At 44.2% G+C, this 13,027-nt stretch overlaps 1 protein-coding gene across 2 annotated transcripts in view; it reads right to left on the bottom strand.

Moving 5' to 3' along the window:
• FBN2 (fibrillin 2) overlaps positions 1 to 13,027 on the bottom strand; it is a 617,508-nt gene that overhangs the window by 19,389 nt on the left and 585,092 nt on the right. The gene's annotated exons all lie outside the window — the stretch shown is intronic.

The following is a 13,027-nucleotide window of genomic DNA, read 5'->3' as shown; positions in this document are numbered from 1 at the left end:
GCTCTGGTAGAGACCCATTTACAAATAAGCAAAGAGACTTTATTAATTTGGAAATATTAATTGGAAAGAATACATACTTTGTAAACGGGTTTCTACCAGAGCCTCTAATGTAAATATAAAATATAAATACTCAACTGATGAGAACCTCCAAGCTGTCAGCTGAGGACTTCCTTTGCAGTTGGCCGGGGTCCCTTTTACCAAGCTTGGCAGGCAGCAGTAGCGTCCCTGAGTCACAGATGCTGGCACCTCAGTGGCTCATCGATGCTGCCAGTGACTGCTGTGCTTGGTGGAGGGGAGTTCTGGCCGTCTCTAGAGGAGGTCCTCTGCTGGCAGTGCTTGGAGATCCCCACCAGTCACGGCAAGGGTCAGCAAGTACTTCAACACTGTAGAAATAAAACCAGAAATGCATTTCCTTTTCTTTTGAACACAATACAAAGACATCTGCTATATACATTTCCCAAAGTTAACATATTTTAGTCAATAAATTCTGTTTTTTAGCTTTGTTGTCTGGAGATTTATTTTTCCATAAAGTTGGTCCCAGTTTCTTTTTTCCGCTTTCCCATCTTCTGTAAATTCTTCTGTTGCTGTCCATTGGTTCCTTCTACCATGGTCCAGCATTTATCCCTTTCTCATCTTTCGTGCCTGCCCACCAGCCCCATGCCCAACATTTTTCCTTCTATCACCCCTCTCCAACACCATGCCACATCTCTCCCTCCATTCACTTCACCACTATGTCCAACATTCCTCCCTCTTGCATCCATTTCAATCTGTCCCACCACAATCTTTCCACCACAATATTTCTCCCTCTCATCTGTACCTCACTCCCTCCCTATGACCAAAAATTCTCCTTTCTTCCATTCCCATGTACACAACCATCTCTTTCCCTCCCTTCCTTTCTCCCAAGTCCATGCCTTCTGTGTCCAAAAACGCATTCCCTCTCCCACCTCAGCATCTCTTTCCCTCCCTTCCTCTCTCCCAAGTCCATGCCTTCTGTGTTCAAAAACGCATTCCCTCCCTCACCTCAGCATCTCTTTCCCTCCCTTCCTCTATCCTCTTTCCCAAGTTCATGCCTTGTGTCCAAAACGAACTCCCTCCCCCACCTCTTTCCCTCCCTTCCTCCATCCTCTCTCCCAAGTTCATGCCTTGTGTCCAAAAACGCACTCCCTCCCCCTTTTGTGTTCCACCTCCCAGCCCTCATCTGCAAGCAAATTACCAACAAAATGGAGCTTGAGCCGCGAGGCTCGTCTTCTATTTCCTGCCTGCACTGCCCCAGCACACATAACTGACCGGAAATCTTCCCCGATGTCAGCGCTGATGTCGGAGAGAGGGAGGGCTTTGCTTAAACCCTCCCTCCGACATCAGCGAAGACTTCTGGTCGGCTGTGTTCTGCGGCAGGGCAGGTAGAAAAAAGAAGATGAGCTTCGCGGCTCGAGTTGCATCGAACCCCACAGGATCCCTGTGACCCTAGGGGGCGTTCCCACGGGATTCCCGTGACCCCAAGGGGAAACCTGCGTGATTCCCGTCATCCCTGTTCCCATGCAGCTCTCTACTCCAGACACCACCCAAGCTCCACCCCTGCCCCACCATCATTTTTTCCATTCATTTTTCATATATATACACAATATAATCGTATTAACAATATATAATGGGTTAACCACAAAATTAAACTACACAAAGCACATTGTATGGCGCTTCTCAACATTCATTTCTACCAGAACACCTGGCTTTGGTCACACATGCAGAAAACGGATAAATGTTACGCAAATACAGGACCACAAACTAAAACAACCCTAAGATGCCAGGCTCTGCATGCAGTACAACACCAGAGAAATAGAAACAAATGCATTTCTTCCAGAACAGTGCAAAATATAGACAGCAGATGTAAATTCTCAAAACTGTCATATTTCAATCACTAAATTGAAAATAAAATCATTTTTCCTACCTTTGTTGTCTGACGATTTTATTTTTCTAATCATCTTTTCCCAGATTCTGGTTGAACTTTCTTTTGTCTGTGTTCTTAACTGTGTTTCCAGATTTTTTCAGTGACCGCGCCCCAGCTCTGGAATATACTCCCTAATTATCTTTGAGAGGAATCTATGTAAGTCAAATTTAAGTCGTCTCTTAAAACCTTCCTATTTAAGGACGCATTTGAAACCTAATTCTACTTTCTGTTAGTATATGAAGTCTACACATTAAGTTGTTCCATCATATTTTTCTGCCTTCTTCAAATTTTACTCTCTTCCAGCCTCGTCTCCCTCTTCTCATTTTTCCCTTTTATGTGAACTTTCTTTATAATATTGTAGTTCTGCCCCTCCATTCCATTTGTACCAGTTAGTCGCTGTCTATTGAATGTTACTTAAGTCTTCTGTATCTAAGGAAAATTTTATTTGTATTAATGTACATTTTTGTAAACTTTTTGTACCCATATTTTAAATTGTACAGTGCTTAGAAAATTTTCTTAAGTGTTTATCAAATTTTAAATAAACTGTCATTTGCTGTTTTTCTCTCCCTCTTCACTGTCTGCCCTACATTCACTTTTAATATTCAACTTTCTTCAATTTTTCCTTCTTCCTTCTCAGACTGTCACGTCTTCCCTTCCCATCTATCCACATGCACCATCTCCTCCCTCTCTCTCCCCTTCCTTTCCATTCCTGTGCAGCATATCCTCCCTCTCTCTCCCGCTCTGTCTTTCTCCCCTCTTTCCCACATTCTGATCTCTCTCCCCCCTCCTTCCTTTCCCTTTGTGGTCTCGTATCTCCATGTCCTTCTCTTCCTCCTCTCACCTACATCTTTCTCTTCATTCCATTCCCTGGTCTGGCATCTCTCTCTCCTTCCCTCTCCCACCAGTAGTCCAACATTTCTCTCCTTCCATTTCTCCCTTCTTGTGGTCTGGTATCTCCTCTTCTTTCCTTCCTTCCTCCTCCCTATCATGAACTGGCATCTCTGTCTTCCCCTTCCCTCCCCCAGCCTGAAGAGTGAAAGAGTGGCTGCAGCAATGGATCCCACCATCCCCATATCCACCATCTCTCCTTTTCTCTTCTCAACTACCCTCTCATCCAGCATCTCTTTCCTTCCTTCACCACCACTCCAGGGCCCCCCATCTCTCCTTTTTTTTCCCACCTACCCTCCTATCTAATATCTCTGTACCTCCTCCCTCTACACCACCTCCTGGGTCCAACTTCTCCCCCTTTTGTTTCCCTCTCTCCATCCCACTGTTCATCATCTATCTCCTTCTCTGTTTCCAGGCCCATTATTTCTTCCCTTCACTCCCCCTCCCCACCCTCTTTGAACCCCCTCCCTCTGTGTACTTCAAGAAGAGTTAAGAATAATCAGTGAGATAATTAAATTTCCCGATGACACAAAATTGTTAAATCACAGTGGAATTGTGAAAATTGCAAGGGGATCTTGTGAACTGGGTGTCAAAATGGCAGATGACATTTAATGTGAACAAGTGCAAAGTGATGTATGTGGAAAGAGGAACCTGAACTAAGTGATGCAGGGTTCCATGTTAGGAGGCACTGCTCAGGAAAAGGATCTAGGTGTCACCATTGAGGATACGTTGAAGCCTTCAGATCAGTGTGTAGCAACAGCTAAGAAAGCAAATAAAATGTTAGTAATTATCAGGAAAACAAAGATGAAAAATTATCATGTCTTTGTATCACTCTATGGTGTGGCTGCACCTTGAATACTATGCGCAGTTCTGGTTGCCGCATTTCAAAAAAGATATAGTGGAATTAAAAAAGGTACAGAGAAAGGCAACAAAAGATAATTCCCTAAACTAAACTAAGCCTTAAGTTTATATACCGCATCATCTCCACCATGAGGAAAGACTAAAGTGGTTAGGGCTCTTCAGCCTGGAGAAGAGATGGCTCAGGGGATATATGAAAGAGGTCTATAAATATTGAGTGGATTGGAACGAATAGATGTGAATCGCTTGTTTACTCTTTCCAAAAATATTAGGAGTAGGGGGTAAGCAATGAAACTACTAAGTAGTAGATTTAAAACAAAATGGAGAAAATATTTCTTCACTCAATGTGTAATTAAACTTGGAATTTGTTGCTGGAGAATGTAGTGAAAATAGTTAGCTGAGCAGGTTTTAATAATGGTTTGGATAATTTCTTAAAAGAGAAGTCTATAAGCCATTATTAAGATCTCTTGGTGAAATTCAATGCTTATTCTTAGAATATGCAGCATAAAATCTGTTTTTCTCATTGGGATCTTGCCAGGTACTTGTGATGTGGGTTGGCCACAGTTGGAAACAGGATACTCAGCTTGATGGACTTTCTATCTGTCCCATTATAGCAACTGTTATACTCTTATGTTCTTATGGTATCTTCCTAGTTGGTTACATCACCATGTCCAAGCTTGTCTCAAAGGGACCAACAAGGAGACAGTCTAACATTGGCATGGCTCGTTCCATGTATGAAAGCTGGAGCATATTTGATATGTCCCAAAAAAGCCTCATAGAGCCATTGCATAAGAGCAGCCAGATTGTAAATCCAAAGGTCAGGAAGCCCTATTCCACCTTGGTCTTTAGCTGTGGTTAATTTATGGTAGCTGATTTTGGCTGTCTTGGAGGTCAATATAAAACTTCAGACAATAGAGTAGAAGTAGGATTCATCTTTTTTCATGATCCAGATTGGCATAACTTGTATGGGGTACATAAGTTTAGGGAAAAGTACATTTTTTACTAAAGCCATATGCCCCATTAATGAAAGAGGAAGGTTTTGCCATCTTAAATAAGTCAACTTAATTTTAGCAGTGGTTGAAGTAATATTACTCTCATATGACACCTGCGGATCTCTATTAAGAATAATTCTTATGTATTTAAGTTTGCTCTTAGCAATGCTCATTCCTAGAGAGGCATGCCATACTTCAGGCTGAATTCTATAAATGGTGCCATCTTTGTTGACCGCCTAAAAAATGGCCACCAATCGCGTGTCAATCACGCAACAGCGCTGTTTATAGAATTGCGGCTTATTAAAAGCATAAGTTGCAGGCCCACAAGACACAGTTCACCCAATCTTTACCATGCAATTCATTTTACTCTTGAATGTTCTTATTTAACTATTGAAAGGAAAAATAGATTTGTGTGGATAAAGACACCTCGTGTTAAAGGAAAAAAAAATTTCTTATATAAACAAAGTCTTAACCAAACTCCTGCTTGGAAAGCTTCATGTCCTCCTTCCATCCTTTGTTATTAAATTTTCTAACATAAGGAGGCTTTAACGTGCCAGTAAAATCATAGCATTTGCAGAATATTCAGGCTCTGTAGTGTTCTGCAGTTTCTCTCTTTCAAGCTGCTGCTAGTTCTATCCTGCTGTACAGATCTCTATGCATTTCAGCTGGATTCTGTCAAATGCATGTTTAAACAAGACTGGGAGAGTCACTGAGGGGGCAAGTTTGCTTGATTAGCTCATGTATGAACAGTACTGTCAGTTCTCAAAAGGAAGCTACATATATTGTTTCCTTTTGATAATTAACAGCTGTGCCGTTCTCTTCCTCTATTAACTCCGTCCCTTCTACCTTGCTGGGTGTCAGGTCAAAAGCGCGCCGGGACAAAGGCGCACGCAGACAATTGAGCGCAGCGCGGAGGCGCACGCCACAGAAAATTACTGTTTTTACAGCTCCGACGGGGTGTGTGTGGGGGGAACCCCCCCACTTTATAGAGATTGCGCCGCATTGTGGGGGCGTTGGGGGGGGTTGTAACCCCCCACATTTTACTGAAAACCTCACTTTTTCTCTGTTTTTAGGGAAAAAGTTAAGTTTACAGTAAAATGTGGAGGGTTACAACCCCCCAAACCCCCCCCAACGTCGGCGCGATATCTATTAAGTAAACTGGGGGGGGCTCCCCAACAAACCCCCCGTCGGAGCCCCTAAAAACTGTAATTTTCTTCGGCACACGCCTCCGTCTTGCGCTCAGTTGTTGGCGCGCGCCTTTGTCTTTCGCCAAGTTGTCTATGAACCACCTTGCTGTGCCATACGCTTGGAACAAGCTGCCCGAATCCCTACAGCAGGCTCTTCAACTCCTAACTCCTCTCACATCTTTAACCCTATAGGTCTTGTCTGTCTGTCCAAGTTAGAGTGTAAGCTCTTCTGAGCAGAAACTGTCTATTAAATGTCAAAATGTATAGTGCTGCATATGCCTTTCAGCGTTATATAAGTGATAAATAGTAATAGTAGTAGTAAGGAGTAAGCTAATGTCTGCCTTACACTTGGCAACTGCTCCCTGTGTGGAGGGGGGTATATTTCATTCATACTCCTGAAAATGCACTCCATAAATACTTCATTCTGACCTGGATAAAAGCAGGAATGTGTGTTCTGAAAGCCCCTGTTCTCTTTTAGGCCTGTATAAACTATCTATTAAATGTACCTTGTTCTTTTTTTTTTTTTAAATACTTTATTCATTTCATATCTTAAATCAAGTACAATAAATACAAATATCAATTTCACTTTCAAATACACTTGACATCTTATAAATAACCCTTATAAAATATAATAATATCCCCCTTCCTTATATAATTATGAAAAATATATTCTTCTATTATAATCAAAAAATACCCCCCCTCCCTCCCTTATTTTCTTAAACTTTTTAATTCAGGGAAGAATAATTTTTAATCTTTACAAAAATCCATCAATGGCCTCCACACATCCTTAAGTTTGTTATAATTCCCTTTTTGGACAGCTAACGCCCTTTCCATTTTATATATATGACCAACAGAATGTACCTTGTTCTTATTTGTGCAAGGAAACTGTCAAAATAAACAATAAGCCTCAAAGTCTTACAGACCAATGCTCCAGGAGGACATAGCCGCCTATAAGGAGTTTTACTAATCATTAGCCCCACCCAGAAAATCCCCAGAGAATTTGTCATAGAGGAGAAAAGTTCTCTAGGTTAAAAACTCAAATTACCTACCAAGCAAAACGGCTTACAGTAACAGGAATTATTAGAAAAAAAAATGATATTTAGCTTCCAAATGATTATGTGAAGCTCTTGTACCACAGCGTACTGGTCCCTGTGCACAGAGATGCCGAAGTCTTCAATTGTTGCTACTTCCAGTAACAGGCCTCAAATAGTACTTGAAGATATAAATCCCAATACTTGAAGATATAAATCCACTGATCCAAAATTGATAAATCCCGACAAGAAAGCGTCAGGAGAATAATCCTCTTGCCATTTTTGATCAATTTTGGATCAGTGGATTTATATCTTCAAGTACTGGAAGCCCTATTTGAAGCCTGTCGCTGGAAGTAGGCTTGCACATATAAGTTGTGAAATATCTGCTTGCATGTGTAATTTACACATGCTAAATGGCAAGTTGCTAAAAAGGAATTGCAGCCTGTGATGTTAACTAGTGATGTGTACTTGTAGGTTTGCACATATAAGGAAATCAACAGGGTGCCTCCAGCTGTTCAGTTCATGCATGAATTGAGCATGCTTGGAGAATACAAGCATTGGTGGCTGAAGGCACGCTGCTGACTTCCTCGCTTCTGAGGCAGAACAAGGGGGGAGGGGCGATTCAAGCAGTGTTTTTTTTTTTTTTTTGTCTGGTGGGGTTTCAGGTACTCCACCAGCCATTGAATAGGTTCTGCAGCCTTGGAGGGGGCCTGAACTCATAGTGGGGGACCCAGATCTCCAAGATTTCCCCCCTACCAATGCTATTTTTAAAAGCCAAATATTTTCCTTTCCCCTGTCCCCCAGTTCTAACTCTCTCTTCCTCTTCTCTAGTCCAGGTCAATTATCTCTCTCTCTTCTCTCTCTCCCAACTCCCCCTATCCAACACGTCTCTTTTTTCCTTTCCTTCCACCCTCTCCATCTCAGGTTCATTATCTCTCTCTCTCTCTCTCCCCCCCCCCCTTCCTCTCTCTGAGCCCAGCATCTCTCTCTCTTCTCCATCCACTTCCCTCTCTCAGTTCAGCATCTCTCCTTATTTCCCTCTCCCACCCCCACCCGTGCACAGTCAGCATCTCTCCCTGCCTACAGTTTTCTCTCAATTCCCTCTCCTTCCCCTCCTTGACCATGGTTCTCTCTCAATTTCCTCCCCCCTACACAGGGTCTGGCATCTCATCTGGACCTGACCATGGCTCTCGCAGGTCTTCCCCAATTGCACCTGCACCCAGTGTACCATTTCAAATGCAAACAAGCTTTGGTCCTTCAGCACCTGCAGCCTGCACTGGGCCTTTCCCTCTGGCCCAGCCTATCCTTATGAAAACAGGTAAATTACAGAAGGGGCAGGCTGGGTCAGAGGGAAAAGCCCAGTTCAGGCTGCAGTCTTTTGAGTACAATTGTTACTTATGCTGGAGGCAGAAATAGATAACAGATAATTACTCTATTAATCCTTCCTGTAAAGCCCTGTCTGAAATGAGCATTTTAAAAAATCCTATGTGCGCTTCTGAACTAGTGTAAAACCAAATGGGGAATCTTTTTCCCATAAATACCTATTCCCTTTAGTGCCGCCCAGATCCTTCCCAAACCAGACCCCTTGAACTCTACACAATGTGAATCTCCACATGTAAATAGCATCTCTCTAACATCACAATTTACTTGTGTATGCAATGTACATATGTAAATACCTGTATTTACACATGAATAAGTTTCTAAAATAACATAGTAACATGGTATATTTTATTTATTTATTCAATTTTTTAGCCCATCCTCCCAAAGTAGCCCAGAAAGCACAGTTACTTACCGTAACAGGTGTTATCCAGGGACAGCAGGCAGATATTCTTGACTGATGGGTGACGGCACCGACGGAGCCCCGGTATGGACAATTTTAGAGTGATTGCACTCTAAGAACTTGGAAAGTTCTAGCAGGCCGCACCGCGCACGCACGAGTGCCTTCCCGCCCGACGGAGGCGCGCGTTCCCCAGTTAGGATAAGCCAGCTAAGAAGCCAATCAGGGGAGGAGGGTGGGACGCAAGAATATCTGCCTGCTGTCCCTGGATAACACCTGTTACGGTAAGTAACTGTGCTTTATCCCAGGACAAGCAGGCAGCATATTCTTGACTGATGGGTGACCTCCAAGCTAACAAAAAGAGGGATGGAGGGAAGGTTGGCCATTAAGAAAACAAATTTTGCAAAACAGATTGGCCGAAGTGTCCATCCCGTCTGGAGAATGCATCCAGACAATAATGAGATGTAAAAGTATGAACTGAGGACCAAGTAGCAGCCTTGCAGATTTCCTCAATAGGAGTGGAACGGAGGAAAGCTACAGATGCTGCCATAGCTCGAACTTTATGGGCTGTGACAGAACCTTCCAGTGATAGTCCGGTCTGAGCATAACAGAATGAAATGCACGCTGCCAGCCAATTATACAATGTACGTTTAGAAACAGGATGCCCCAATTTATTCAGATCAAAGGATAAAAAGAGTTGGGGAGATGATCTGTGGGGCTTAGTACGCTCTAAATAGTAAGCTAGAGCCCGCTTACAGTCCAAAGTATGCAGAGCCTGTTCTCCAGAATGAGAGTGAGGTTTCGGAAAGAAGACAGGCAGAACAATGGATTGGTTGAGATGGAATTCAGAGACAACCTTAGGGAGAAACTTTGGATGTGTACGCAGAACCACCTTGTCATGATGAAAGATTGTAAAAGGTGGATCCGCAACTAGTGCATGTAGCTCACTGACCCTCCTGGCAGAGGTAAGGGCAATAAGGAAGAGCACTTTCCAAGTGAGGAACTTGAAAGGAGTTGTAGCCAGAGGTTCAAACGGAGGCTTCATTAAGGCGGAGAGAACCACATTGAGATCCCAGACTACAGGAGGGGCCTTAAGAGGTGGTTTCACATTGAAAAGACCCCGCATAAATCTGGAAACCAAAGGATGAGCTGAGAGAAGTTTCCCATGAACTGGCTCATGAAAAGCAGCAATAGCACTAAGGTGGACTCTGATGGAAGTAGACTTGAGACCAGAGTCAGACAAAGAAAGAAGGTAATCCAACAAGGTCTCCACTGCCAGGGACGTAGGATTATGATGATGGAGAAGACACCAGGAAGAAAATCGTGTCCACTTCTGATGGTAACATTGCAGAGTGGCCAGTTTCCTGGAGGCATCCAGAATAGAACGAACGGGCTGAGACAACAGAGTATCACTTGAAGTCAGCCCGAGAGATACCAAGCTGTCAGGTGTAGAGACTGGAGGTTGGGATGTAGAAGGGTCTCCTGATGCTGCGTAAGAAGAGAAGGAAACAATGGAAGAAGAATAGGCTCCCTGGAACTTAGTTGAAGTAGAAGGGAGAACCAATGTTGCCTGGGCCACCGTGGAGCGTTGAGAATCATGGTGGCTTGTTCCCTCTTGAGCTTGAACAAGGTTCGCAACATGAGAGGAAGCGGAGGGAAAGCATACAGGAACAGATTGGACCAATCCAGGAAAAATGCATCCGCTGCCAGACGGTGAGGAAAGTAGAGTCTAGAGCAGAAGAGGGGCAGCTGGTGATTGTGAGGAGCTGCAAAGAGGTCTATCTGAGGAGTGCCCCACCGAGCGAAGATGGACTGTAGAGTTAAAGGATCGAGTGTTCACTCGTGAGGCTGGAGAATTCTGCTGAGCTTGTCTGCTAAGGAATTCTGTTCCCCCCTGAATGTAGATAGCCTTCAGGAATAGTTGGTGATCTGTGGCCCAAGCCCAAATCTTCTGGGCTTCTTGGCACAAGAGGCGAGATCCTGTCCCACCCTGTTTGTTGATGTAGTACATCGCAACTTGATTGTCTGTGCACAGCAGGAGGACTTGAGGAAAGAGAAGATGTTGGAAGGCCTTGAGGGCATAAAACATCGCTCTGAGTTCCAGGAAATTGATGTGATGCTTCATTTCCTGGGCTGTCCAAAGACCTTGAGTTTGGAATTCGTTCAAATGAGCTCCCCAAGCATAAGGGGAGGCGTCGGTGGTGATGACAAGTTGATGAGGAGGTAGATGGAACAGAAGACCTCTGGAGAGATTTGAGGATATCAACCACTATTGTAGAGACTGACGAAGAGATGATGTCACAGATATGTGTTGTGAGCACGGATCCGTCGCTTGAGACCACTGGGTAGCCAGGGTCCATTGAGGAGTGCGCAGGTGAAGACGTGCGAAGGGTGTGACATGAACTGTGGAGGCCATGTGACCCAAGAGTTATCATCACTTGCTTGGCAGAGATGGAACTTTGCAGAAGTAGCTGCTGACATAGAGATTGAAGAGTTTGGAGAAGGTTGGACGGCAGGAATGCCCTCATGAGAACTGTGTCCAGTACCGCTCCAATGAATTGAAGTCTCTGAGTGGGGATGAGATGAGATTTGGGTAGATTGATCTCGAACCCCAGAAGTTGTAGAAATAGGATGGTTTGGTTGGTGGCCAGGAGTACTGTCTGAGATGAATTGGCCTTGATTAACCAATCGTCCAGGTAAGGAAAGACTTGAAGGTGGTGAGAGCGTAGAAAGGCAGCCACCACAATCAGACATTTGGTGAAGACTCTTGGAGAGGAGGCAAGACCGAAGGGCAGCACTTTGTATTGGTAATGACAATGATTGATCATGAAGTGGAGGTACTGTCTGAAGGCCAAATTGACCGGTATGTGAGTGTATGCCTCTTTGAGATCGAGGGAGCATAGCCAGTCGCCCTGAGTGAGAAGAGGGTAAAGAGTGGCCAGAGAAAGCATCCTGAATTTTTCTTTGACCAAGCATTTGTTGAGATCGCAAAGATCTAAAATGGGTCTGAGATCTCCTGTCTTTTTGGGGACTAGAAAGTAACGGGAGTAGAATCCCTGCCCCTTTTGATCTACAGGAACTTCCTCTATGGCGTTCAGAAGTAGGAGGGATTGAACCTCCTAAAGAAGGAGGGAAGACTGAGGAGTGTTCAAAGCAGACTCTCTTGGCAGACTTTGGGCAGGAAGTGTCTGAAAGTTGAGAGAGTAGCCGTGGCGGATGATGTTGAGGACCCATTGATCCGATGTGATGATCTCCCAACGGCTGAGGAAAAAAGTAAGACGGCCACCTATAGGTTGAGGTAGGTGGGCAGATGGTAGGTAACTGGCTATGCCCTGGAGAACCAAGTCAAAAGGGCTGTGTGGACTTTTGCTGTGGAGGTGGCTTCGCAGGTTGCTGCTGTGGTGGCCTAGGGGTCTGTCGTTGTTGCTGACGTTGGCGCTTAGGTTGTTGGGCAGCTGATGGCAAGGGACGAGCCACATAATGGCGTTGATAGGCCGACTGCTGTCTGAAAGGCCGCGCTGGTGGAGTCTTCTTTTTTGTTTTTAGCAAAGTATCCCATCTAGTCTCATGGGCGGAGAGCTTTTGGGTGGTAGAGTCCATGGATTCCCCAAAGAGTTCGTCCCCCAGGCATGGTGCATTGGCCAACCGATCTTGATGGTTGACATCAAGCTCCGACACTCTGAGCCAAGCAAGGCGGCGCATAGCGACAGACATGGCCGTTGCTCTGGTAGTAAGTTCGAAGGTGTCATATATTGAGCGAACCATAAACTTACGGAGTTGGAAGAGAGATGATGAGCAGTGGTGAAAAGCCTGTCGTTTTCGTTCAGGAAGGTACTTTTCAAATGAAGCCATGGTGGTAAGAAGATGCTTAAGATAGAAAGAAAAGTGAAAAGCATAATTACCAGATCTGTTAGCTAGCATTGCGTTCTGGTATAAACGTTTACCAAACTTATCCATGGCTTTACCTTCCCTGACAGGAGAGACAGAAGCGTATACACTAGCTCCGGCAGATTTTTTGAGCGTAGATTCCACAAGAAGGGATTCATGTGGAAGTTGTGGCTTATTGAATCCAGGGATAGAAATTACTTTGTATAAAGAATCCAATTTACGAGGAGCTCCTGGGATGGTCAAGGGAGTCTCCAGGTTTTTATAAAAGGTTTCCCTCAAGATGTCATGGAGGGGTAGTTTGAGAAATTCCTTTGGAGGCTGGTCAAAATCCAATGCATCAAGGAAGGCTTTGGATTTTTTAGACTCAGCCTCCAAGGGAATAGACAGAGATTTGCACATCTCTTTCAGGAAGGAAGTGAAAGATGTAGAATCTTGTTTTGAGGATGATTTGGGGCAGCAGGATC

Source organism: Geotrypetes seraphini, chromosome 1 (assembly GCF_902459505.1).
Source record: "Geotrypetes seraphini chromosome 1, aGeoSer1.1, whole genome shotgun sequence".
In the NCBI taxonomy this organism is placed as follows: Eukaryota; Metazoa; Chordata; class Amphibia; order Gymnophiona; family Dermophiidae; genus Geotrypetes; species Geotrypetes seraphini.
This window is presented reverse-complemented; position numbering and strand designations above follow the sequence as displayed.